This window comes from Jaculus jaculus, chromosome 7, assembly GCF_020740685.1.
Source record: "Jaculus jaculus isolate mJacJac1 chromosome 7, mJacJac1.mat.Y.cur, whole genome shotgun sequence".
Lineage (NCBI taxonomy): Eukaryota > Metazoa > Chordata > Mammalia > Rodentia > Dipodidae > Jaculus > Jaculus jaculus.
Window position 1 is genome coordinate 127,038,718 of NC_059108.1, and position 24,457 is coordinate 127,063,174.

Below are 24,457 nucleotides of genomic sequence, written 5' to 3' on the forward strand. Positions count from 1 at the left end.
ACTGTGCCTGGCTCATACTAAGGTTCCTTCCAGCCCTATGAATCCCATCTCTGTGACTCAGGTGACCCTTGGCTGGGGCAGGGGGCCACTGACATAAGGCTTCTCTTCCCAGCCAGTATGGCCCTGCCCAGCCAGCAGATAGCCAGGGAAGGCAGGCTGCCAGGCCAGCTTCCTCAGTATCAGATCCTTTTTTCTGTGTGCAGAGCTCAGCCCCAGCTGCTGCTTCACTGCACCTCTGGCCCAGGGCTCCAGGATCTCATGGGATGGTGAGCGTAGAAGCAGCCGTTTTGGAGACTTTCACCAATACTCCACAGACACCTTCAGCCCAGCACTAGGCTAGAAATAATGGCATAAGGCCCCAGCAGGTTCCCATAGACACTGTCCTCAGGTCTAAGGACAGTGACTGGGAGACTAGCCTCTGGGTTTCTCATTATCCTGGACACTGGAGGCCCTGTACCAGTGACGCGGGTCCTCCAAGGCTGCGCCTGGCATCAGCCAGCACTGTGGGCTACCCATGGCCTTTCCAAGGGTAGTGAGCCTGAGCAGGTCTTCCAGCCCCCGGAAGTGCTGAGAGCAGACTCGTCTACCTCAGGGCACACGTCACAACCCACATCAAGGGATGTGGCAGGTCAAAAGCCTTCTAGCTTTCCATATCGGTATACTGCAAACCTTCATCTTCTCCAGGAGAACAGGCCAGTTCCCAGCTCTGCCTCCTGACTATGGCATGGGCTCCGCTGTGTCTCTAGACCCTGCCTGTCTGAAGTGACCCCCACGTGAGTCTGCAGAGGCGAAGGCTTCAGTGCTGAATCCCTTCTAGTGGCTGCTCTCACCAGGGCAGGCCACTCTAGCCACGTGCCTCAGACACCCTGACCCATGGCTCACACCCTTGTGGCACTCACCTGCCACTCTCTGCTCACCTTGGGTTCTGCTCGCGGTGCCCACAGCTCATGAGACCTGAGCGGAGCTCTTTCACCTCTTTCTAGCACCTCGTCTGGCTCACAGACTCCAGCTCCTAAACTGACCAGTCAACTCCTGCTGATTTCACTGGACCCAGTTCACAGGTGATGGTACCAATTCTGCTGCAATACCGTGTGTACTTAGGCCCTTAGTGAGATGAAGGCTGGGTGGCCTGGTGGTTTAGGTGTGAGCTTGAAAACAAGGCAGCCTGCAAAGTGACTGCTCCCCGTTGGCCGGGGGTGCTGATATTTAAATGGGAACATAAGCATGACAGCTTTACGTTAAGATGGCACTTAGCAAGGGAAGGGTGGGACTCCTCACCACATGCTCCTCCAGACACAAAATGGCCTGGATATCCAGGACCTTGCGGTGCCTGGCACTATCTACACAAGACCATCATAATAGGAGGAAAAGATCACAACATCAAAATAAGAGAGATACTGGGCTGGAGGGATGGCTTAGTGGTTAAGGCATTTGCTTGTGAAGCTAAAGGACCCAGATTCAATTCCCCAGGACCCACGTTAGCCAGATGCACAAGGGGGCACACATGTCTGGAGTTCATTTGCAGTGGCTGGAGGCCCTGACGCACCATTCATTCTCTCTCTCTCTCCCCCTCTTTCTCTGTCAAATAAATAAATATAAATAAAATAGTTAAAAAAATAAGAGAGAGACTGATTGAGAGAGGGAGAGGATATGATGGAGAGTGGAGTTTCAAAGGGGAAAGTGGGGGAAGGGAGGGTATTACCATGGGATATTGTTTAGGATTATGGAGGTTGACAATTAAATAGAAAAGAGTTATTTATAACAACACTTCCAAAACAAACCTTATTGACCTTCGACCTAAAAATAACATAAAATACAGAGCCACTTCAAAAAAAAAGATGGTGCTTAGCATACAGTAATATTCAATGACATTGGTGTCATTCATTCATTCATTCACTCATCTACCCCATTAGTACTGAGTCCCACCTGCTTTGAATTTGGCCATTCAAGGCTGATCATAAGGGTCACACACTGGCAAAGAGCAGCTGACACCCTGCATCTGCCCCACAGAGATATCCAGAAACATCGCTAGTCACAGAGATGGTCAGTGGAGAAGGCAGGAGGATTCCAGGGCCCATGTTCTGGCTGGGACTGACGCTAAGGCCTAAAAGAACAAGACCCAGGTGGCTGTCCAAGGGCCCTGTGCACACCTGTCACAATTCACACTAGAATGAGCCGAAGCCACCTGTGCAAGGACAGAGGAAAGAGGGTGACCAAGTGGTACCCAAAGGGCACAGAAAGGCTGGTGAGGAAGGAAGGGATGGAGGGAGGGACGGAGGGAAGCTCTTCCCTAGCATCTGTCTGTGTTTTCTGATTTTGAAACATGTAACTACGCTGTCCATTCAAAAACACAATGACAGACAGACTCATGCCTTTAATCCCAGCACTCAGGAGGCAGAGGGGTAGGAGGATCGCCATGAGTTCAATGCCAGCCTTAGACTACATAGTGAATTCCAGGACAGCCTGGGCTAGAGTGAGACCCTGCCTCGATAAACCAAAACCAAGCAAACGAAACACAATAACAGCTCCTGGAAACTTCTTAGGAGGTTTCCGCATGCGTGGCTGAGTGGTCTGCTGCAGGCCTGCTCACAGATGCTAGCTCTCTTTTATATAAATATATCTTTCTATAACCTACCTCAAAGAGATCTTTTATATATATTTTTATTTATTTGATAGAAAAAGAGGGAGGGAGGGAGAGAGAGAGAGAGAGAGAGAATGGTCACGCCAGGGCCTCCAGCCACTGCAAACTCCAGACGTGTGCACCCCCTTGTGCATCCAGCTAACGTAGGTCCTGGGGAATTGAATCTGGGTTCTTTGGCTTTGCAGACAAATGCCTTAACTGTTAAGCCATTGCTCCAGCCCTCAAAAAGATCTTTTTAAAATGCAAATAAAACTTAATTGCTAAAGATGCTCCCTGCAAGGTGACTCACAGTTGTGGAGATATTAAATGAAATGGCAAAACAGAACCCCTGCTGTGAGCTGCCGCCCCGCCCTGGCCTGTGTTCTGGTTCCAAGCAAGTCTATAACTGTGTGCTCAGGCCCAGCACAGAATAAGGGTTCAAGGAAAACAATGACTGAGGGGATAAGGAAATATTAACATCACAGGTAACTGACCATAGCCAACTATTCTTGACCTGACCTACAGAGAAAGCATTTTTTTAAACTGTACATGCAATGTTAATACAAACACTGAAATAATACACAGCCATTAAAATGCTCCCTAAAGCAATCGACATACTGCTGGCAGGATCCATCAGTATAGCCTCCATGGAGGGAGACTTCTAACACAACAGAGATGCACGTGCCCTTTGGCCCAGGAGACGTCACACTTACCTTTACAGATGGAGTTGCATGTGTACAAAATGACACACGGCTAGCCAGTCCGCATTGATTCACCAGAGCTTTGTCTCTTCCAGAGACAGGACTGGAAAGAACCTAAATGTCCACCAGTAAGGGACAAGGCCAATGATGGAAGTTGATGCCACTAAAAAAAAAAAAAAAAAAAAAACAAAGAAGAAAAGAAAAGAAAAAGAAAAAAGAGGAGGCTGTGCCGGGAGGGCAGAGTGCCGGAGGAATGGTGAAGTAACAAAAGGAAAAGCGTGTGCCCGGTGCTCCTATGTTGAGAAGGAGGAAGGAGAGAGGAGGAGGGGAAGGAAAAGAATGAGTATTTGAATGAAAAAAATCTGTGGAGGAAGACACAGGAAACTAGCTGTGAGAGGGCCATATGGGGACACGATTTGGAATACTTTTTTTTACCGTACATTTTTTTCTTTATGTATTTTTATTTGGAATAATATAATCATATTATGTAGTCAAAAATAAATTTAAGGGCTGGAGAGATGGCTTAGCAGTTAAGCGCTTGCCTGTGAAGCCTAAGGACCCCGGTTCGAGGCTCGGTTCCCCAGGTCCCACGTTAGCCAGATGCACAAGGGGGCGCATGCGTCTGGAGTTCGTTTGCAGAGGCTGGAAGCCCTGGCGCGCCCATTCTCTCTCTCTCCCTCTATCTGTCTTTCTCTCTGTGTCTGTTGCTCTCAAGTAAATAAATAAAAAATTTTTAAAAAATTAATTTAAGGGCTAGAGAGATGGTTTAGCAGTTAAGGCGCTTGCCTACAAAGCCTAAGGACCCAGACTCGATTCCCCAGGACCCACGTAAGCCAGATGCACAAGGTGGCACATGTGTTTGGACTTTGGCAGCAGTGGCTGGATGCCCTGGCATACCCATTCTCTCTCTATCTGCTTCTTTCTCTCTTTCAAATAAATGAAAGTACTTAAAAAATATAAATAAATTTGCCGGGCCTGGTGGTGTATGCCTTTAATCCCAGCACTCGGGAGGCAGAGGTAGGAGGATCACCAAGAGTTTGAGGCCACCCTGAGACTACAAAGTGAATTCCAGGTCAGCCTGGGCTACAGTGAGACTGTACCTTGAAAAACCAATAAATAACTAAATAAAATATCCATAGGTTGCTACTTCCTGTATGCCATACATCTAACTGCTCTGCATACAGGCAACTGAGCTAGTCCTTGAAGGGAACTTTATAAGGCCACTGTGGGATGGCACCTGCCTTATGGGGACAAATGGAGACCGGGAAGGGGAGCAGGTCACCAGTATGGCAGAGTGAACAGAGGCAGTGGGACGGCAACCCCAGTAGCCAGTCTCTACCTGCGTCCCTAATCCCTCTGCTAAGAAATGCTGGGGCGGCTTCTGCCATGACAGCCAACTTTTACTGAAATGTATTGAGCTTAGCACAGAGTATGAAGACCCAGGGAAGGAGGGCAGCTCTTGTCCCATGGGCAGAGACCTTCATGTCATCAAGACATCGTTTCCACACAAATTGACCCACAGAATCAGCGTTGTCCCAGTTAGATCCTGGCAGGGCTATGTAGAAAGACAGAGAGGGAAAGGGCGGAGGAGTCAAGGTGCCCTTAGAAAGGGCAGGATGTGTTCCGCAGGATGCCAAGGCTTCCTGTGGCCACAGCCATGATGACAGAGGGCGTGGGTGCAGGACAGATACACTGGACAGACCCAGACATTAACAGACTCTCCTCCCCGCCCCCACCCCAGCCACTTGATTTCTGAATGGCCACAGCTGAACCAGGTGTTCAAGAACTAGGTGTCCTTGTGGGGACAAAGGACACTTGGCCTTCTCCTTTACAGGACACATACAAATGGGCTGCAGGTATCTTCTGCCCTGACCTGAAGGCGGAGAGCCAAACAAGCTGGTGGGAGGAAGGAAAGGAGAAGGGCTTGGTACTCTCATGTAGAGACTTCTGGACACCGCGGAGTTAGTCATTCACACACACAATACACCTGACCTGGAAACAAAGGGCTGAAAAAACTGAACGCAACAGAACAATGACTTTCTGTTCATCCAGACACCAGTGAAGGCTCGGCGGTCGAGGTCCTGCCTAGCATGCAGGAGGCTCTGGACCTCACCCCATACCATATGCAACCAGTGTGGTGGTACATGCTTGTCATTCCAGCGCTCAGGAGGTGGAGGCAGGAGGATCAGAACTCCAGGATCATCTTTGACTACACAGTGCATGAGACCCTGCCTCAAAGAGAGAGAGAGAGAAAAGACAAGACATCACTGAGTGCGTGGCAGAGAAGTGGGGGAGAGGAACATTTGTAAGAGCAAAACCACAAGGGCTCTGCCCCTCGTGACCCCATTCTACACACAGCTTGTGAGCGCAGGTGAGGGAAAGACAAGACCACAAAGGACAGCGTGGCCGATGGCTGGCCACGGGCCGCTTGGCATTGCAGAGATCCCAATACCAGGAAGGATCAGGAGCTCTGACGCTGAAACCCCTCCTGGAGCCCGTGGAGATGATGTAAAGTCAGACCTGCCGGGGAGATAGGGTCCCTGCTCTGCATGGGAGGCCACGAGCCCACTCTGCACCCACCACCATGCTCCGTCTCACCTCGCAGCACCCCAGAAACAGTGAAGCCCAGTGACCAAGGGCGGAGACCTCTGAAACTGAACCAGTGTGACCCCCCCCCTTCCTCCTTTTAAGTTGCTTTTCTCAGGTATTTTGTCTGAGCAACAAAAAGATGACTAATCCATTCAGTTTCCTTTTCTGGCTAAAAATAAAAAATAAAAATAAAAAGTGAAGGGAATCCCGGCGTGGTGGCGCACACCTTTAATCCCAGCGCTTGGGAGGCAGAGGTAGGAGGCTTGCTGTGAGTTCGAGGCCACCCTGAGACTACACAGTGAATTCCAGGTCAGCCTGAGCCAGAGTGAGACCCTACCTCAAAAAAAAAAAAAAAAAAAAAACAAATTTAAAAAAAAAAAACAAACCGAAAAAAAAAAGAAAGAAAAAGTTAAGGGAAAACATTCTCAACTATCCTTAGGGCCAGAAGCTGGACAGATCAGATGGAAATATGTATGTGGAGTTGTATAAACTCAGGAATGTCGTCTCCATGGATACCACATGTGCATCAATACATAAGACAGTTCCAAAGGAATCAAACTGATTCCAAAAAAAAAAGCTTTCTTTTTTGGCTGCTGGCAGATTTTCCCAGTTCACAGTCTGCCTGGCTATTTACAGGAATCCCATGTGACAATGGAAGTGTGTTACACCTGTGCTATCGAATGGCATCATTGTCACATGCCAACTTAGCATGTGTAACGTGACTAGCGACTACTTCATTTTCATCCATTTATCTTGTCAAAAAGCTACATGAGGGCTGGAGACATGGCTTAGCAGGTAAGGCGTTTGCCTGCAAAGCCAGAGGATCCTGGTTCGACTCTCCAGGACCCACATAAGCCAGATCCTTTGCAGTAGCTGGAGGCCCTGGTGCACCTATTCTCTCTTGCTCACTCTCTGTCCCTTTCTCTCTCAAATGAATGAATAAATATATATTTGTTTAAAGCTGCATGAGGCTGGAGGCTAACATACCTGACCAGGCAGGTCTACATTTTCCTGTCAGGTAAATCTTTGTGTGAACTCACGTAGGGAAATGAAGGAGGAGGGAGACTTCATTTATGCTGAGGGTTATTACCATCGGCGTTGCTCTGGAACGTTCTTTAGGATAAAAGATGTAAGTCAAGGCCCCCTAGGCCCAGTGTCTGACATTTCTCAATGCCATGTCCTGGCCTTGGCAAACAGATGCCAGGCCACAGCCATCCCTAGGTTTGTCCTCTACAGCACTCCCTGGGCTGCCAGTGATTCCTTTTGTGTCTGTGGTTCCCCCCCAACCCCCGCCCGGTAGAGCAGGCAGGACAATAGGAACAGGGGGGCTTGCACGGAAATAGCTACCAGGGATTGTGGAGGTGGGGCGAGGGAGTGTCCCTGGCTAGGCATGCCTTCCCACTTCATGGCGGCTCAGCACATAGACCCCCACTTTCCATCATGACTCCATCTCTGGTCCTGTCTGCTGTTTCCTGCGGGTTCCCATTATATGAAGCTGAGGTTAGAAAGGGAGAGAGGTGTTTCCCCCCTGCCCTCATCCTGCCATGGGGGCTTAAGAGGGGAGGGGGACACACCGCACCCTGGAAGAGGACAAAGGGCTTTGGTGTCCTCGTTCAGGTGCCTGCTGGCAGCTCTAGGACTAGCTGGTCAACCTTCCCAAACAGTATCAACCCCACCCTGCAGGGCTGCTGTGAGCATCCAGAGCTTAGTAAATGGCTGCTACTCACCCCGGGCAACTCAGGGTGCAGTAGAAATAGCTGCTAGAGTCCAGTCTAGCCTCGACTCCTGCTCACTTACTGCGTGACCTTCTGGCAAGTCTCCCTTCCTCTCTCAGCCTTAGCTTCCTCGGCAGCAAAAGAAAAGAGAGGTTTCTGGCCTCTATTTACTTCACAGGACTGCTGGGAGGGTGTGACTGTTCGTGGGAGGTGTAAAGTACGCTATGATAAAGTGAACCCCATCTGTGAGCTGAAAATAGGGTCAGGATGCAAGGTTGGCTCTTGGTAGCTGAGTCCCCACAGTCAGCATTGAGAGGGCGTGCACAGGTCACCGGCCGACCTGCTACCAGCAGAACCCATCCCTGGATCACAGTCCCTCCCACACCAGTGACACTGAGTCATCCGGCACCCTACCACACAGGGCTATGACTGCATTTCCTCTGCTGGGGGACAAGCGTGTTGAGTGTGTGCACCCCAGGCTGAATGAGATCCTGCCACGTCAGCACAGGCTGCCTCAGAGAGCCTTCTGGTGTCCTCACCTAAAGCCCCTCCATTCTGTTTCGCTTCCCATCGACACACGTACGCGGCGCCCTCATGAAACGGGTCGTGCGTGTTCCCGTGGAAGAAAGGAAGCCAAGGGACACTGGCTGCCACAGACCTGTTCTATCAGCTACCTTCTCACTTGCTGAGACAAAATATCCAATGGCAAGCAGCTGAAGGAAGGAAAAGGTTGATCTGGGCTTAAGGTTCCAGGTGGTCGAGTCCATCGTGGTGGGGAAAGCATGGCAGCAGCAGACAGCTGGTATTGCATATTCACATTGGCAGGGGAGAAGTAGACCAGCTAAAAGCAGCAAGTGGGGCTGGACCGGAGCACTTTAAAGCCAGCCCACCCTAGTGACACACTTCTTCCAGCAAGACCCCATCCCTCAGAACACTCCACAATCTTCCAGAACAGTGCCACCAACTGGCGATTAAGTAGTCAAACACTTGAGTCCATGGGCAATATTTTATGTTCAAACCACCACAGTCAGGCTGGAGAGATGGCTTAGTGGTTAAGACGCTTGCCTTTGAAGCCTAAGGACCCAGATTTGATCCCCCAGGACCCACATAAGCCAGATGCGCATGGTGGCGCATGTGTCTGTAGATCGTTTGCAGAGGCTACAGGCCCTGGCATGCTCATTCTCTCTCTCTCTCTCTCTCAAATAAATAAATAAATAAACTAACTAAAATGAAAAAAAAAACAAAAAACCCACCACACCTGTGTCTGTGAGCTCCTAAAGGCACACCCTGACCCCTCACTTTCATGGGTTGATATTGGGGGGTGGACATTTGGGAACTGGTTAGGGTAAGAGAGTAGAACCTTGTGAATGGGTGCTTGCTTTGTAACAGGGGCTCCAGAGCACTGCCTGGCCTTTCTGCCATTGGAGGACATGGCACTACAGGTCATGGCGAAAAGGAAGCTGGCTGAGGATCAGAAAGTGGACCCAATGACACTGATCCTGCTGGCATCTTCACTTTGGCCTTCCTACCCTCGCTGTCCATAAGAAGGCAACCACCCACCATTGTTTAATGGCGTCTGGTCCCTGGCACTCTATCACAGCAACTGGAGCTGGGGAGGGGCTTGAGAGGCACTGGGTAGGAAGGGTGGGAACTGTAATAAGAAGCCCTGAGGCATGATGGGTATGCTCTATCCCAACTCAGGTTCAATGCTCTGCCCAAGACCTCAAGGGCAGAGGCCAAGAAAGGGAGGCAGGCCTAGTAGTCTTCTGAGCCTCCCAGCTGGGGTGTCACCTCTCAGCTGGGGTGGGGGAGCAAAGAGGGCCTTGGGAACAGCAAAGGAGATGGGCAGCAAAGCCAAACAGAGACTCTGGCCCTGGACACGCTTGAATCTCGGTCCCAGCTCTGCTGTTTGGGTTTTCTTGCCCGTCAACAGGACACAGGAACCTCAGCCACAGAGAGCTGTGACAACCACCTGAGGCAGCGGTCCCAGCAAAGTGACCTGAGGTTGATGCTCAGGATGTAACCAGGGGTTACTGGAGTCACAGTGTGAGTGTCAGGAGCCCCCTTTTGTTGTCTGCATCGGCCAGCAGCACTGACCAGCGGCCTCCTCAGGAGTTGTCCTTCTCAACCCTTGAACTTTAGTGGAAGGGAGGGGGAGAGCCAGACTCCAGGACAGTGCATGTCCCAGAAAGACCATAGAAAAGATGGCCACATCTCAGCCCACAGGCCCAGGTGGAAGAGACACCACCAGAGTTAACGTCCATGGTTTGTGGTACTGAGGTCTCCGTGCACACGGAGTTAGCAAACACTGAACTGTGGTTCCCAGGCAAGTCTGGGCTCAGGTTCCTGCACACGTTTGGCCAGACAATCACAACCAATGCCTATCCTTGGATTGTAGGTGTTTTTTAGGGAATGAACATCCTCACTGGTTAACTGGTCACTGTAGCACATGCCTAAACCCAAATATTTTCCCTGAAGTACATCATGGCCACTTGTACTCAGAAATGCAGAGAACATATCAATACTATGTATGGGGCCATGTAAGGCAATAAAATTACCAGGTTTTTTTTTTTTTTTTTTTTTTGTGAGGTAGGGTTTCACTCTAGCTTGGCTGACCTGGAATTCACTATGGAGTCTCAGGGTGGCCTCGAACTCACGGCAATCCTCCTACCTCTGCCTCCCCGGTGCTGGGATTAAAGGCGTGTGCCACCACGCCCTGCTAGTTTTTTTTTTTAAAGACTAAGATTCCCAAAACATGACCCAAAGGGTGCCCTGACAAAGACACTTTGGTGTATTTGCTGGAATAAGACGACGGAACATAGGTTTCTGGTCGATGATAGACCCTTTCCCCGAGCAGACAGAAGCCACTAGAAATGTCCCTGTTATACTGGGGCCAACCATGGCCGATGCTTACACGCCTGGCCTCTGTGGAGGCTCTGCACACTAGCCTTGGGACCACAGTGGAGATGGAACTGGGACCTGCTGTGCCTCTCTCTCTAGCTCCAGGCAGATACAGAGGATGCATGTGGGAGGAAAGGGGAGGATGATGTCAATGGCAGTTGCTCAGGGGAGCCTCTGTCAGCCCCCAAAAGTGGGGATGTCCCAAAGCCACACAGCTGGGCTTCTCCCATCACATCTCACACTGATCATGGGTCACTTGGGGGCTGAGGCCACCTGTCACTTCACTCAGTGCCTGGCACACAGGGGCCTCGGCACCTCCCTGCTGCACTGACAGAGGAAGCAAATGACCAGACGGAGAAAGCAGGCAGCCCCAAATCCCAAAGCAAGTCAGGGCTAACCTCGGACAGGGCACTGGCTTTCAAGAAACTCACCGACAGAGAGGGAAGAGACATGGACAGGAGCGTGTGGGGCCGGTGGGGGGGGCGGCTTTAGAGGACCACCGAAAACGGTCCCCATTCTGGAACACTTGCTCTGAGCCCAAGCTGCTAAAGGTCCTATTAGGGGACAAAATCCAACGGTCAGGGGTGAATTCTTCCTAGGGCTGTCACACCCACCGCGTGAGCAGAGGCACGCACTGGCCAATCCCTGGGCACGTATTCCTCCCTAGCCTTCACCACTGTCTCTCAACACACCCAGTGCTCAAGGACACTCCACACCCCGGCAGGCAGGCAGCATCCTTGCCAAGAGCAGCACACAGGGCGTGACTATCCAGCAACAGCCCAGCCATCCAGGATTTCAGTGTCGCGGAGTGTCTTCTGCCAGCCTGGGTTCCCGACTGCCTGGTCCAGAGCCTCTGTGCAAATTACAGAGAGGCACTCCTGGCTCCTGGCGGGTGCAGCTCAGCCTAGTCCACCTCCCACCGAGCTGCCATGACACTCAGCTCTGGCCAAGATAATTCAATCTCCTCCCACATACTGTCCCTTCAGCCAGGTGCACGGGAGCAGCAAGCGACCCACCGGCATAGCCGCAAGCATCAGCCTGCAGGAGGCCCCCACACCCCAAAGGTGCTGGCAGGAGGTGGGGGGCAGGGTGCATACATAGGCTGAGGCCCTGAGGCAGGGAAGAGTTCAGCACCTTCCAGAAGCTTGGGGGAGGGAAGAGGAAGCAGCCAATGAAGCTGTCTCCTTCACCCTTGAAGTCCCCCCACCCCTTGTGGAGGAGTGGCCTGGGTGCCACCACAAGCCAGGGTCCAGCTCAGGCCACAGAAACACTTCCCTTCGCTGAGCCAAGAACTTATCTGTGGGCAGGGGCTGCATCAGGGGGGCCCCAAGAACATGAAGTCTGATGATGCTGGGGCCTGGGGTGTGTTTGTCAGGAAAATGAGCTCCATGGCTTTGCTTTGTTTTGTTTCTTGAGATAGGTCTCTCTCTAGTCCAGGCTGATCTGGAATTCACTATGTAGTCTCAGGCTGGCCTCGAACTTGTGGTGATCCTCCTACCTCTGCTTCTCGAGTGCTGGGATTAAAAACGTGCGCCCGGGCTGGAGAGATGGCTTAGCGGTTAAGCGCTTGCCTGTGAAGCCTAAGGACCCCAGTTCGAGGCTCGGTTCCCCAGGTCCCACGTTAGCCAGATGCACAAGGGGGCGCACGCATCTGGAGTTCGTTTGCAGTGGCTGGAAGCCCTGGCGTGCCCATTCTGTCTCTTTCCCTCTATCTGTCTTTCTCTCTATCTCTGTCGCTCTCAAATAAATAAATTAAAAAAAAAAAAAAAAAAACGTGCGCTGGCATGTCCAGCCATGGCTATCCTTCAAGTCAAGCCCTTGGCCAGCCCACCCTGCTCCACCCCAGGCTGTTCCCAGGACCTCCCTGCATGCAGGGGTGATTCTGAGCTATGTGAGCACCGAGCAGGCTCTTTCAGATCACGTGTGTGCTTCTCTGGAGCAGGAAGACAAGACTCAGGCATGTCTTGGCAAACCTCTCCCAAGGCTGGGTCAAGAGGTGAGGTGACAGCTGAAACCCCAGGGCCAGGGGTCAGCACATACCCAGGCTAGCTGGCATCCTGCTTGATAAAGAGATGGTGGGTCAACAATGCAAAGGGACAGCCGACCAAGAACACCGGCTTTTCACATCCAGCCACAGACCTTTCCCGGACCACTGTTCCAGAGACCCGCTCCCAGGAGCCACAGAACACTGGCATAGGGAGAGTGGAACACAGAGAGATCTGGATCTAAAGCTCACAGGGCAGGGAAAGACAGGCCTTGATCAGCAACAGCCAGCTTGGCCACAGATACAAATCAGAAGAAACAGCCCGGAGCGTCCAAGGAATCTAAAATTCACAAACACTCCACCTGCAGAATGTTTGCCATCTAGCCCTTGAGGCAGAAGTCTTTGCTCTTTTTCCTCCTTCCTGCCTCCACTAGGAAGCACAGCCTTGCATGCAGCCCTGCAGAGCAACTTAGGATTTCTAGTGCAGAGTCTTTTTTTTTTAATTAATTTATTTGCAAACAGAGAGAGAAAGAGAGGGAGAGAACGGGTGCGCCCGGGCCTCTAGCCACTGCTAGGAACACATTCCAGACCTCACGCGCCACCTTGTACACCTGCTTCATGTGGGTTCTGGGGAATCAAACCCGGGTCCTTAGGATTTATAGGCAAGTGCCTTGACCACTGAGCCATCTCTCCAGCTCCCTAGCACATAGTCTTGTTGCTAAGGACAAAGGGTATAAAACTCTTAGGCATGAGTTTGTGACCAAAAATGTAAAATGACAGTGATTTAAACAAAATAAGTTTTTGTCTCAGACAAAACTGTGGACAAGCAGTCCAAACCTAAAAATGATGCTCCAACCTGGTTGGGACCCTCACCACGCTGTCATCCCATCCCACACAGATTTTACTCCAAATACTTTGCACCCCAGGGTCCAAGACAGATTCTGCAGCTCTGGCCAGGGTGCCTGAATTTTCCAACAGGGAAGACACTCCTTCACTTTAAGAGTCTCTTGAAGCAAATGTTACTCTCTGCTTTCACCTAACCTTAATCTATTTAACACGGCGGGGGGACTTGGAATGAGGTGAGAAGTCAAGTCAGGCAAGGACTAAGCTGACTCCGGAGGGGCCACGGAGGATGGTTGGCAGGCCACTCGCATCCACATAGAAACACGGGCAGGAAGTAACCCAAGGTAGAAATTGGCATGAACACACAGAACATAATGATAAGAACACACTTTTGTCAGGGTACAGATTAGGAATAAAAGTGCTTGAGGCTTTTGGTGGCACTGTTTTTGTGTGTCGATTGTTTAAGATACATGAGGTTGTCTTTGAAAATGGTGCATGCTCATGCAACAGCGCAACCACACACTCAGAAGGGGAGAGTGTGGGGAGGTAGTAGGCTGTGGTGGTTTGATTGTGTCCCCCCCATAAACTTAGGTGTTCTGAATGCTAGGTTCCCCAGCTGATGGAAATTAAAGCCTCCTGGAGGCGGTGCATTGTTGGAGGCGAGCTTATGGATATTATAGCCAGTTTCCCCTTGTCAATGTTTGGCACATTCTCCTGTTGCTATTGTCCACCTTATGTTGGCCAAGGGGTGATGTCCACCCTCTGCTCATGCCATCGTTTTCCCTGCCATCGTGGAGCTTCCCCTTGAGTCTGTAAGCCAAAATAAACCTCTTTTTCCCACAAGCTGCTCTTGGTTGGGGGATTTCTACCAGCAATGCGAGCCGGACTGCAGCAGTAAAGTGGTACCGAGGAGAGGGATTGCTGCTAGACACCTGACTGTGTGGCTTTGGCCTTTTGGAGCTGATTTTCAAGAGGAATGTGGAAGGATTTGAAACTTTGGCCTAAGAGATGCCTTGCAGTGCTGTAAGTACAGCTTAATGGACTATTCTGGTCTGAGCTCCAAGACCTGAATGCAGTAAGAACTATGGACTGTGAGGTTTGGCTTATGAGGGTGAGAAAGAGCTTTGCTTGGACCGGGCTAGCAATTTCTGTGAGAAGCTTACTGTTCTGCCCATGTCCTGAGAAGTTGTGCAAAGTTGCTTTGGGTAGAAATGGTGTGAACAGAAGGATATGGCACAGAAAAAATGAAATATTTGGGTAAACTGCTGCCCATTCAGCTGCAATTGAGAGATTACAACCTTTGAGATTGGGCCAGCTGACCTGCACCAGGGCAACAGGAAGAATGTAGACTCTTTTGAAGGGACCTGAGTGCTCAAGGAGTGTCCTGTTCTTCAAAGTCTGCCTTATCCCCCCTGGATTAACAAGTTGGCAGTGATCTCACAGCCCAAAGAGCTAAGTGAACCCCGACAATACCTGGGAGGTAGAGACACCCCCACTAGCAACTGGGAAAGAAGAAGGCACCCAGGCAGGTTCAAGTCCGTCATCGTGCCCAGCACTGCTGAGCTGCTGAGCACAGGATCAGGCCTGTGGTCTTCGTCACCATGGGAAATAAAAGTGAAATGCCCACCTGTAGCCAAACAGACCCTTCCCTCCCACCCCAGCCCCTGCTGGGCCCCAACTTTCTACTTCCCACTCACAACTGACTCTTTTTCTTTTTCTCATCCTATTCTGGATCACAACATTTACATCCTCGTCCTTCAAGACCCAACCCCAAAGCCATCACTGCCAGGAGGTCCTCCTAGCTCACCACAGCCAGGGACAGTAGCACCCTTGTCTATAATGTCCTCCACTAGTTACGCACACAGCTCTCCGACTTTCCTTAGCAGATAAACTGGAAACTTTGCGATGTTCAAGTGTTTAGTGGGTGGACGGATAGACAGAAGGAAGGATGGACAGATGGGCCAGGAATGAAGGCTGGATGGCTGATTGGACAGGTGGACAAATGGATGGATGGCTAGAAAGGAATGGACAGATGAGTAGATGGATGGTTCGACAGGTGGCCACACAAATTGATGGCTAGACAGACATGGATGTACACATGAATGGAAAGATGGGCAGATAGATGGATAAGTGGAGAGTTGAATGGATGGCTGAGCAGATGGGTGGATGGGCAGGTGCTGATGATGAGCAGGTGGTTGGATGCAGAAGGATGGACAGGAAGACATCCACTGACAGAATGCCAGACTGCGCTTTAGGCGGATGGTGTGCCCAGCATGCGAAGAGCAGGAAGACACAAGTGTCACTGCTATTGTCTGTCGTCCTTGCTTTGAACTTTACCATGCTAGAGACATCCACGTGACCACTCTGTCACGGAGGCAAAGGAAATGTCCATGAAGCTGGGGAAAGAGTAGGGGAGATCCCCTCCTGACCACCTGAACACTGGCCAGGCCCCTGTCCGTTCTGTCCCTGAGCGCTGGGAGCCTGCAGCGCGCTGCCCTGCTGCCTACAGGCCGCCTCCGCTGGGCCTTCCAGGTGACTTGACAGAAAACAGCCACCTCCCTTGGGGGACACTCCTGTCAGATGTCCTGTCACTTACCAGTCAAGGTGGAACCAGCCACCTGGTCTCATTTCTGATGAGGGAATAAGAAGGTCTCGGCTTGGCTGAAGGTCCCAAGCATTAGCCGTAGCACAGAGCTTGGGGGCACCCTCCAGCGGGACACCCCCGCCGACGCAGCCCCCACTAATGGATCCACGTTTACCATCCTCTTGTGGACTCTTTCCTTCCTGAGCCTTAGACTTGTGGGGGAACTCGGCTCTGGGGATCTGTCCTCTTGCCTGGCTCCCCAGAGGAGGGAAGACACTGCCTAGAGCCACCATCCCCACCACACATGGCCTGAGACGGAGATGGCCCCAGCCACACAGGCCCTGCCCAGCCCTCCAGAGCCGGCCCATTTCTTCCACAGGGAACTGAGGCGCAGGGCGGCTCGTGCTCGCACCATCAACTGCAGTGGTATGACCTCGCGGGAGTTGTCGACACGATCCCACAAGAGGTTCTGTGGCCACTTGCAAAGCGACATGACCATGAGAGCGCTGTTCCTGTCCTGCGGTGGCCGCTTTCTAGCCTGACCTGGGGACGGGAGCTACACCTGAGGTGGAGGCCCAGATGTTTCCAGAACTTCGATGAAAAGTCAAGGCTGGCAGCAGCCGCACAGAGAGGCTGTCAGGAAGGCCCTCCTTGCTGCCCTGTGGACACTTGAGGCGACTCCTTTATGCTCAGCCACCCTCCTCTCGCTCAAGGGCACTCTCAGTCTTGTGGGTGATGCTGAGTGGAGGTAGGGGACTCGATGACACCATTCACTCACGTGCCCGGGGACAGGCTGGTTGTCCTGGTGCAACTCTGGACCTGCAGCAGGGAGGCTACAGGATGACGGGAGCCCTCCCCAGGCAGGATCTCCTCACCCCTCGCCTCTCTCCATCCAAGCAAGGTCTGGCATCACAGGAAACTTCTACACAGCTGGGACACCTGAGAGCAGGCTGCTGTCCCTGGCTGCACCCACCTGGATGGTCACTCCAATCTGCCTGATGGCTCCTGCCCCAGGGAATCCCTCCCACCCACCAGCAGCCCAAAAGTGCCACCAGGAAGCCATCAGCCTTGCCTCACAGTGGACTGCAAACTAAACATGCTTTTTCAATACCAGTTTGGTCAAAATAAACCCATAGCAGTGAAAATGCATTTCCTCCCAGGGGCTTACATAGAGATGGCCCAGGAGCCTCTTCCCTGTGTTTTGTTTCTTTTTTTTTTTTTAATTATTATTATTTTATGGACATACTTAGTATAGACACATCATGTGTTTGTACCATTCTTACCCTCCTCCTTGGCCCCATACCACTGAGGGCCCTCCTCAATGGGGTTGCTGGTACTCCCCATTGTGGATTATGCATTGTAGGAGCAGCACTAAGACATTGGGGGAAGGCAGTGCCTCTGGGGACGACGTCTCAACCTGTGGCGCCCACAATCTTTCCGCCTCCTCTTCTGCAAAATTCCCTGAGCCGTGGTGGGTGTGTTTTTAAGTCTACTTTAGTCAGTGTTTTGTTTCTTAGGAATGATAACTGCATGTTCCAGACTGTTCCAGGGGTTGCCCTTCTGACAGAAGGAAGTAGTGCCTTGTGTGTGGCTGGGGTTTAGTCATACACGGAACTGTTAGGATCCCACTTCTGCTGCCCATGGGCCAATACTTGAGGGAATAGTTGAATGTCAGATGGGGCAGGAACTTGGAGGTCAAGAACGCACTTCTCATGTGGAGACTCTGAGACCACAGAGAACAGGGGGCTTAGTTACTTGGAAAGGAACTCCAAAATCCCAGGAGGAACAGCACCTTACGATGTCCTCCAGCTCTGCTGAGGGCCTGCAACATGCGAGTCCCCACAGCCTCCAAATTAGAAAGAGGCGGGTCACCCTGAAGACAATCTGTCTGTCTGCTGTTTCTCTCCATCCTTAAATTCTTAGTTTCTCAGGAAACCAGAGACCTGCACCTGAGACCCCCTTCCCCTGCCCACCTCATTCTTGTGGTTAAGGAGCTGCCCTGCCCCCTCCCTGAGAAGATCCAGCATCCTGGGAAGGAAGCAGTTAAGGACCAGGTCCCCACTTGATGCCAGGGTGTCCAGCCACCTCTGTCTTTCAGACTGGGGAAGGTGTTTTGTCCTTGGGAGGAGAGACAATTGTCTGCTAAAAAGAGGATGTAACCCAGTCTGGAGTCTCATCCCACAGTCTGGATTTCCCTGAGGAATACACACACACACACACACACACACACACACACACACACACACTTATTTTCAAGGAGAAAGAATGAGCATGCCAAGGTCTCCAGCCTCTGCAAACGAACTCCAGATGCATATGCGACACTTTGTGCATACGGTTTTACATGGGTACTAAGGAATCGAACTCCGATTGTTAGGCTTTGTAGGCAAGTGCCTTAAACCACTAAGCCACCACCCCAGCCCCTGGAAGAATCTTCTAAACAAGAAAACACATCTCACCACGTGCAGGTGATCAGGGACTACAAGGGACATGCTTTTCTCCCTTCTTAGTCTGAGGGTCCTCTGTCAGGGGCTGGAGCAGCCTGTCAGCAAGCTAGCGCCACTGAGAGGTCACATGATGGGGGGCGTGGCCCCCTGTCCCACTCCCATGCTAACAACAGATTGTGTATGTGCAGGTGGGGTAGAGGGCGGGGAGAGCTCAGGCGCTTGGCGGGGTCACCTAAGCATATAGTCTCCCCAAACTCCTGCCCTGATGGGGGCAGCCCCCTTTGAATGCCTGACCCTTTTCCATCACCCCTCTACCCACCACCGAGTCTGCCTTCTTTCCCCCAAGCAAGATCCTCTGGCACCTGTCACTCTGAGAAGCTACACAGTCCTCCACTTACTGGTGTCTTCAGGACTATAGCCTCTCCCTCAGTGCCCATCTCCTCCCTTCTTGGTGGCTGCCTGCCAATTCAGTTCCTTTGTCACTGTCTAGTGATATGAACTGAGGGGATGACTCACTGGTGTGACAGGTGGAATCTGGGGGCGGGCCAGGGGAGGAAAGTGCCGTCAGTCACTCATTTTTACCTTTTTCGGCTCTGGCCTCACGTCTGGAGACCCTGCAGGTCAGCTTGGCCTCAAGACTCCATAGACAACTGAGGGAGGCCAGAGAGGATGCCAAAGGGCCTTCCTTGAATACCACACCTCCTTCTGCTTCCAGCATACTGCTCCCTTATGGATTTCCATTTGTGATTTCTCGATCCCCGGGCTTAGAATTCAGGTACCCAGTTATATCTCCCTCCCTGCCCTCCCCTGAAAGATTGGGTCTTGCTCCAGCTCAGGCTGACCGAGAACTCACTAAGTAGTCTCAGGCTGCCCTCAAACTCACAGCTATCTCACTACCTCGGCCTCCCGGGTGCTGGGATTAAAGGCATGCACCACAACACAATGCCAGTCGCGCGCGCTCTCTCTCTCTTCCAAGGTAGGAGAACTCATTCTAGCTCAGGCTGACCTGGAACTCACGCTGTGGTTCCAGGCTGGTTTTGAACTCACAGTGCTCCTGCTACCTCTGTCTCCAAAGTGCTGAGATTAAAGGCGTGCGTCTACTTGAATCTTAAGTATTGAGCACAGGGGCCCCAGCCCTGGACAAGGAGGTCTCAAGGGAGTGGGAAGAGAGCCGAAGAGCTGCAGGGGTGAATATGCTGCAATGTCCCCCTGCTTGGCAGAAATATACTTCTTCCCCTGTACTCCCAGGGGCTCCTGAGGCTGGGAGACCAGACCTACACTGGTAAGGGTCTTGGTGCCAGCCAGGACCACCTGATGGTGTTAGGCTCAGATAGCCCAGGTCTAGCCGGGTGTGGTGGCACACACCTTTAATCCCAGCACTCAGGAGGCAGAGGTAGGAGGATCTCCGAGAGTTCGAGGCCACCCTGAGACTCCATAGTGAATTCCAGGTCAGCCTGAGCCAGAGTGAGACCCTACCTCGAAAAACAAACAAACAAAAAAAAAAAAAAAAGAAAGCCCAGGTCTGGAGCTGTAACCCTCCTCTGGGGACTCCACCACAGAAGAGCCCCAGCTTCAGAGTCTGCAGTGGCTGAGGGCTCTTCTAAAGAGCCCTGCATAGCTGGACAAGATGATGTATGCCTTTAACCTCAGCACTCAGAAGGCAGAGGTAGTTAGAATCACGAGTTCGAGCCTAGCCTGAGACTACATAGTGAATTCCAGGTTAGCCCAGGCTATAGTGAGACTACCTCGAAAAACAAAATAACAACAACAAAAAAGAATCTTGGGCTGAAGAGATGGCTTAGCAGTTAGGCGCTTGGCTGTGAAGCCTAAGGACCCAGGTTTGATTCCCCAACACCCACGTAAGCCAGATGCACAAAGTGGTGCATGCGTCTGCGGTTTTTGCAGGGGCTACAGGCCCTGGTGTGTACATTTTCTCTCTCTCTCTCTCTCTTAAATTAATTAATAATAAAAAATTTTCTTTTTTAAAAAGAGCCTTGGCAGGATCCTTTTAAGTCTGACCCAAGGCTGGGGAGACCTGAGTTCACCTTCCTCTTTCAGGATCTCTTTGTTTCTTCATTGTTACATTAGAGACAGTTTAGGTCAGGGCTGGCCACATTGTTCCAAGAGTGGAATGAATTCTTTTCAAATGCAATCTTAAGTAAACCCCTCCACCCAGTAACCCTAGGAAAAGTGCCTGGTCTGCTAGCCATGCTGAGGCAGTGTGGGGAGTCTGCCAGGTCTTCCCCAAGCCTCTAAAACCCTTAGGCTCCAAGAGGCAGGCATCATTATCTGAGACTTCACACAGCTGGGGTCTGACCCCAAGCACTGGCGCCTGTGGCCTCTCTCAAGTCCCCTTCAGCAACTGTTTCCTTCCACCCCGCCTCAGTTCATCACAGTGTATGCCCACGCTCTAGCTTCTGCCTCCGCTGCCCTCCTGGATCCAACCTATCCACCCCCAGGCCTCTGCCTCTGCTGCCTTTCTGCCTGCCTGCTGGCACCCTCTCCAAACTCCCGCTGGGCCCTGGCCCACTCTGAGCACCCGGCAAAGCTCTTCCAGCCCCTCTCGGCAGTCTCCGTGCTCCTACTTCCTGCTGAACATCCTCTCAGGCCAGAGGCCGTCTGCCATCAGCGGTTCAGAATCTCACTTACTATCTCAGATCCTTTGAGGACATCAGCTACCCGCATGGAGACTGGGGGAGGGCGGGCGGGGACTAGCTCAGGACTTGTTGACTGAATCTTAAGTGAAGGGTAGAAACCTGAAGAGTGAGCCAAAAAGTAGCTGTGCCCAGCATAGCAGGCAACCTGTTTTCTCTCTCCTCAACTGTTTTGACAAGAAGCAGAGTTTGCTTGCAAAGGCTTTCAGGCTCCTATTCCAGGGACCAGTGCTCAAGATACACCATTCTTCCTTTTTTATTTATTTATTTTGTTTGTTTGTTTTTTCAAGGTAGGGTCTCACTCTGGCTCAGGCTGACCTGGAATTCACTATGGAGTCTTAGGGTGGCCTCGAACTCGCGGCGATCCTCCTACCTCTGCCTCCCAAGTGCTGGGATTAAAGGCGTGCGCCACCACGCCCGGCTTTTTTTTTTTTTTTTTCAAAGTAGGGTCTCGCTCTAGCCCAGGCTGACCTACAATTCACTATGTAGTAGTCTTAGGGTGACCTCAAACTCATAGCGATCTTCCCACCTCTGCCTCCTGAGTGCTGGGATTAAAGGCATGTGCCACCATGCCCAGTTTATCACTTTTTTAAAAAATTTATTTTAGGGCTGGAGAGATGTCTTAGTGGGTAAGGCACTTGCCTGTGGATCTATGGACCCATGTTTGACTCTCCAGGTACCACATAAGCCAGATGCATAAAGTGACAAAAGCAGGCAAAATTGCATATGTGCACAAAGGGACACCCCCCCCCACACACACACACACGTCCAGAGTTCGGCTGCAGTGGCTGAAGGCTCTGGCACATCAATTCTCTCTCTCCCACCCTATGCTCTCTCTCTCTTTCACACACACACACACACACACACACACACACACACACACACACACTCACTCTCTACCATAAAAAAAAGCCAATCTCACAGGGCGTGGTGGCACACGCCTTTAATCCTAGCACTCAGGAGGCAGTGGTAGGAATATTGCCATGAGTTCAAGGCCACCCTGAGATTACCTAGTGAATTCCAGGTTAGCCTGGGATGGAGTGAGACCTTACCTCGGGGGGAGGGGGGGAGCCAATCTGTTGGGCTTGTCTCAAAACAAAAAAATTTTTTTTTTTTATTTGCAAGAAGACAGAGAGAGATCGGAAAAAGAGAATGGAAGAATAGGCATCTAGGGCCTCCAGCCGCTGTGCATCTGGCTTTATGTGAGTACTGGGAATTCAAACCAGGGTCACAGGCTTTGAAGGCAAGCACTTAACTGCTGGGCCATCTCTCCAGTCCCTCTATCACCCAGGACAGTGGGTGCTGGAAAGTGACCTCTAGGACATGAGAGGGATTGACCCTGGGGGAGGGAGGGGCGACCAGGTCCTCCTTGAGAAGCAGAAGTCAGATGGAGGCCGACTTTGGTTTCTGCCTGCAGAGGCCACTACCAGCGACAGCAAGCCCTCTGTGACTAGAGGAATGCACGCACACTTGGAGAACGTTGCCAAGGGGTTCCTGTGCCAAGTGCAAGGCTCTGTGCAGGCCATCTAGAAATGCTTCTCACCTAATAGGGCTTCCGCAATAACAGTGCTTTGAGAAGCAAACCCATATTCACTCGCAGAGCACTAAGCATGTGCCAAGCACTGTTCCAGGTAGGCCTGAGCGGTGCCCACACCTAAGCTGCCTTAAACAACAACTCACCCAATCCAAGGAGAGTCCTGTGAAGTAGGGGAACAGGGCCTTCACTCCTCAGGTGAGGCACAGGCCAGCCCACGTGGCCTAGTTACCCAACCAATGATGATGATGGAGAAAATACTAAGGCTGTCCCCTCAAGCTGATTACTGAATGAACTTTTTTTTTTTTTTTCCTTTTTGGTTTTTCAAGGTAGAGTCTCACTCTGGCTCAGGCTGACCTGGAATCCACTATGTACTCTCAGGATGGCCTGGAACTCACGGCGATCCTCCTACCTTTGCCTCCCAAGTGCTGGGATTAGTGCGCCACCATGCCCAGCCCTGAGTGAACTCTTAACCAATTTACTCCTCAAAACAACTTGTAAAGGATAGTCACTAATGCTCATACTCAAAAGTAAACTGAGGCACAGATTAAATCACTGGGCCAGGCATTAACCCCTTCCCCCCCACCAAAAAAATGGCGAACCAGGTCTGGTCAGGTCATCCCCGGGAGAAATGGGAAGTAGGTGAGGTCAGGACCTGGCTTCCCTTAACTTCCTTTCCTGGCCAGCTCAATCCTGCTGTCCCGGGTATGTCAGACATTGGGCCTTGGAGGACCCTCCTTCCCCTAGGGAATTCCCAATCCCCCACTGGACGGCTTTACAAAGGCATTCAACGCAGAATTTCCGGGCTGCTTCTGCAGCTGTGGGGGTGAGGGGAGGAGGAGGAGGCAGCCAGGACCAGATGACTTAAGGGCCACTCCCAGCCCCGCCCACCCAAGTAGGGGCCAGTCACCTCCAGCTGTCCGTCCCCCCGACCTCTCCCCCCCCCCCCTCCAGAACAGCACAAGATCAACCCAACTATCTTGTTTTACTGGGTGGAGACCTGAAGCCCTGGGAGATGATGTCAGAATTAGGCCAGGCAGCCCCGGGTGTCCAGCAGGGACCAGACCCGGGACTTTTAAACGGAAAGTCAGGGAATGAATGGTTCCCCAGGCGCACCCATCAGCCTTGGCACCCCAAAAGGTCCTGAGGGGCTTTTCTGGGAATCATTTCCGATTGGGATCCTCTTCGGACCGGGCAATCCCTTCCCTCCCTCTCGGCCCCCCACCCCTCCGCGGCTCTCCGGACTGAGCGGGGCGGGGCGACAGGACCAGCTCTGCGCACGGTTCCAGGTCGACAGGTTGGGGGTAGGGAAGGAAGTGAAAGTGGGGATCCCTTTCCAATGCTGGCTCCTACACCATTCGGCTTCATTCACTCCTCCGCCTGGAGATCCCATAAACCATACGCACACCCGTGCACCCCGCATCCTCCCCAAGCTCAGCAAAGAAAGTCCAGTGCAAAGGTCACTGTCCACCCCAACCCCCCACGTTGGGCCAGTGGGGCTGGGAAGGGATCCTGGTGGCGCCTCAGTCCACGCAAGCGGGTCAGTAGCTGGGTCGTGCGCCTAAATCTGTCGGGGCCTCGGGTCGGTCACTCCTCCCCTAGCCCAGGCCCCAGGGCCCCAAGGGCGCACGCGGGGACGCAGGCGGAGTGGCGGTGCTTAGCGGTGCCTCGGGGTTGGCCGGACCAGGACCGCGCGTGCCCACATCCAAAGTTCGGGCCAGAAGCGAACCAGACAAGGAGCCGTGTCTAATCCGAGCACCCGGGCTCCGACAGGTCCCCGACGCCCTCCCGAGAACCCCGCCGCCAAGAGAGTGCGTCTCTTTCCAACAGCCAAGTCCGAACTTCAAAGTTGAGTCCAAACGTCGGTGGCTGCAGAGTCACCAGGGCC

The 24,457-nt window shown here is 52.1% G+C and overlaps 1 protein-coding gene across 1 annotated transcript in view; it reads right to left on the reverse strand.

Annotated features, from left to right (window-relative positions):
• The window catches only part of Rin3 (Ras and Rab interactor 3), a 130,319-nt gene that overhangs the window by 105,624 nt on the left and 238 nt on the right, over positions 1–24,457 (reverse strand). The gene's annotated exons all lie outside the window — the stretch shown is intronic.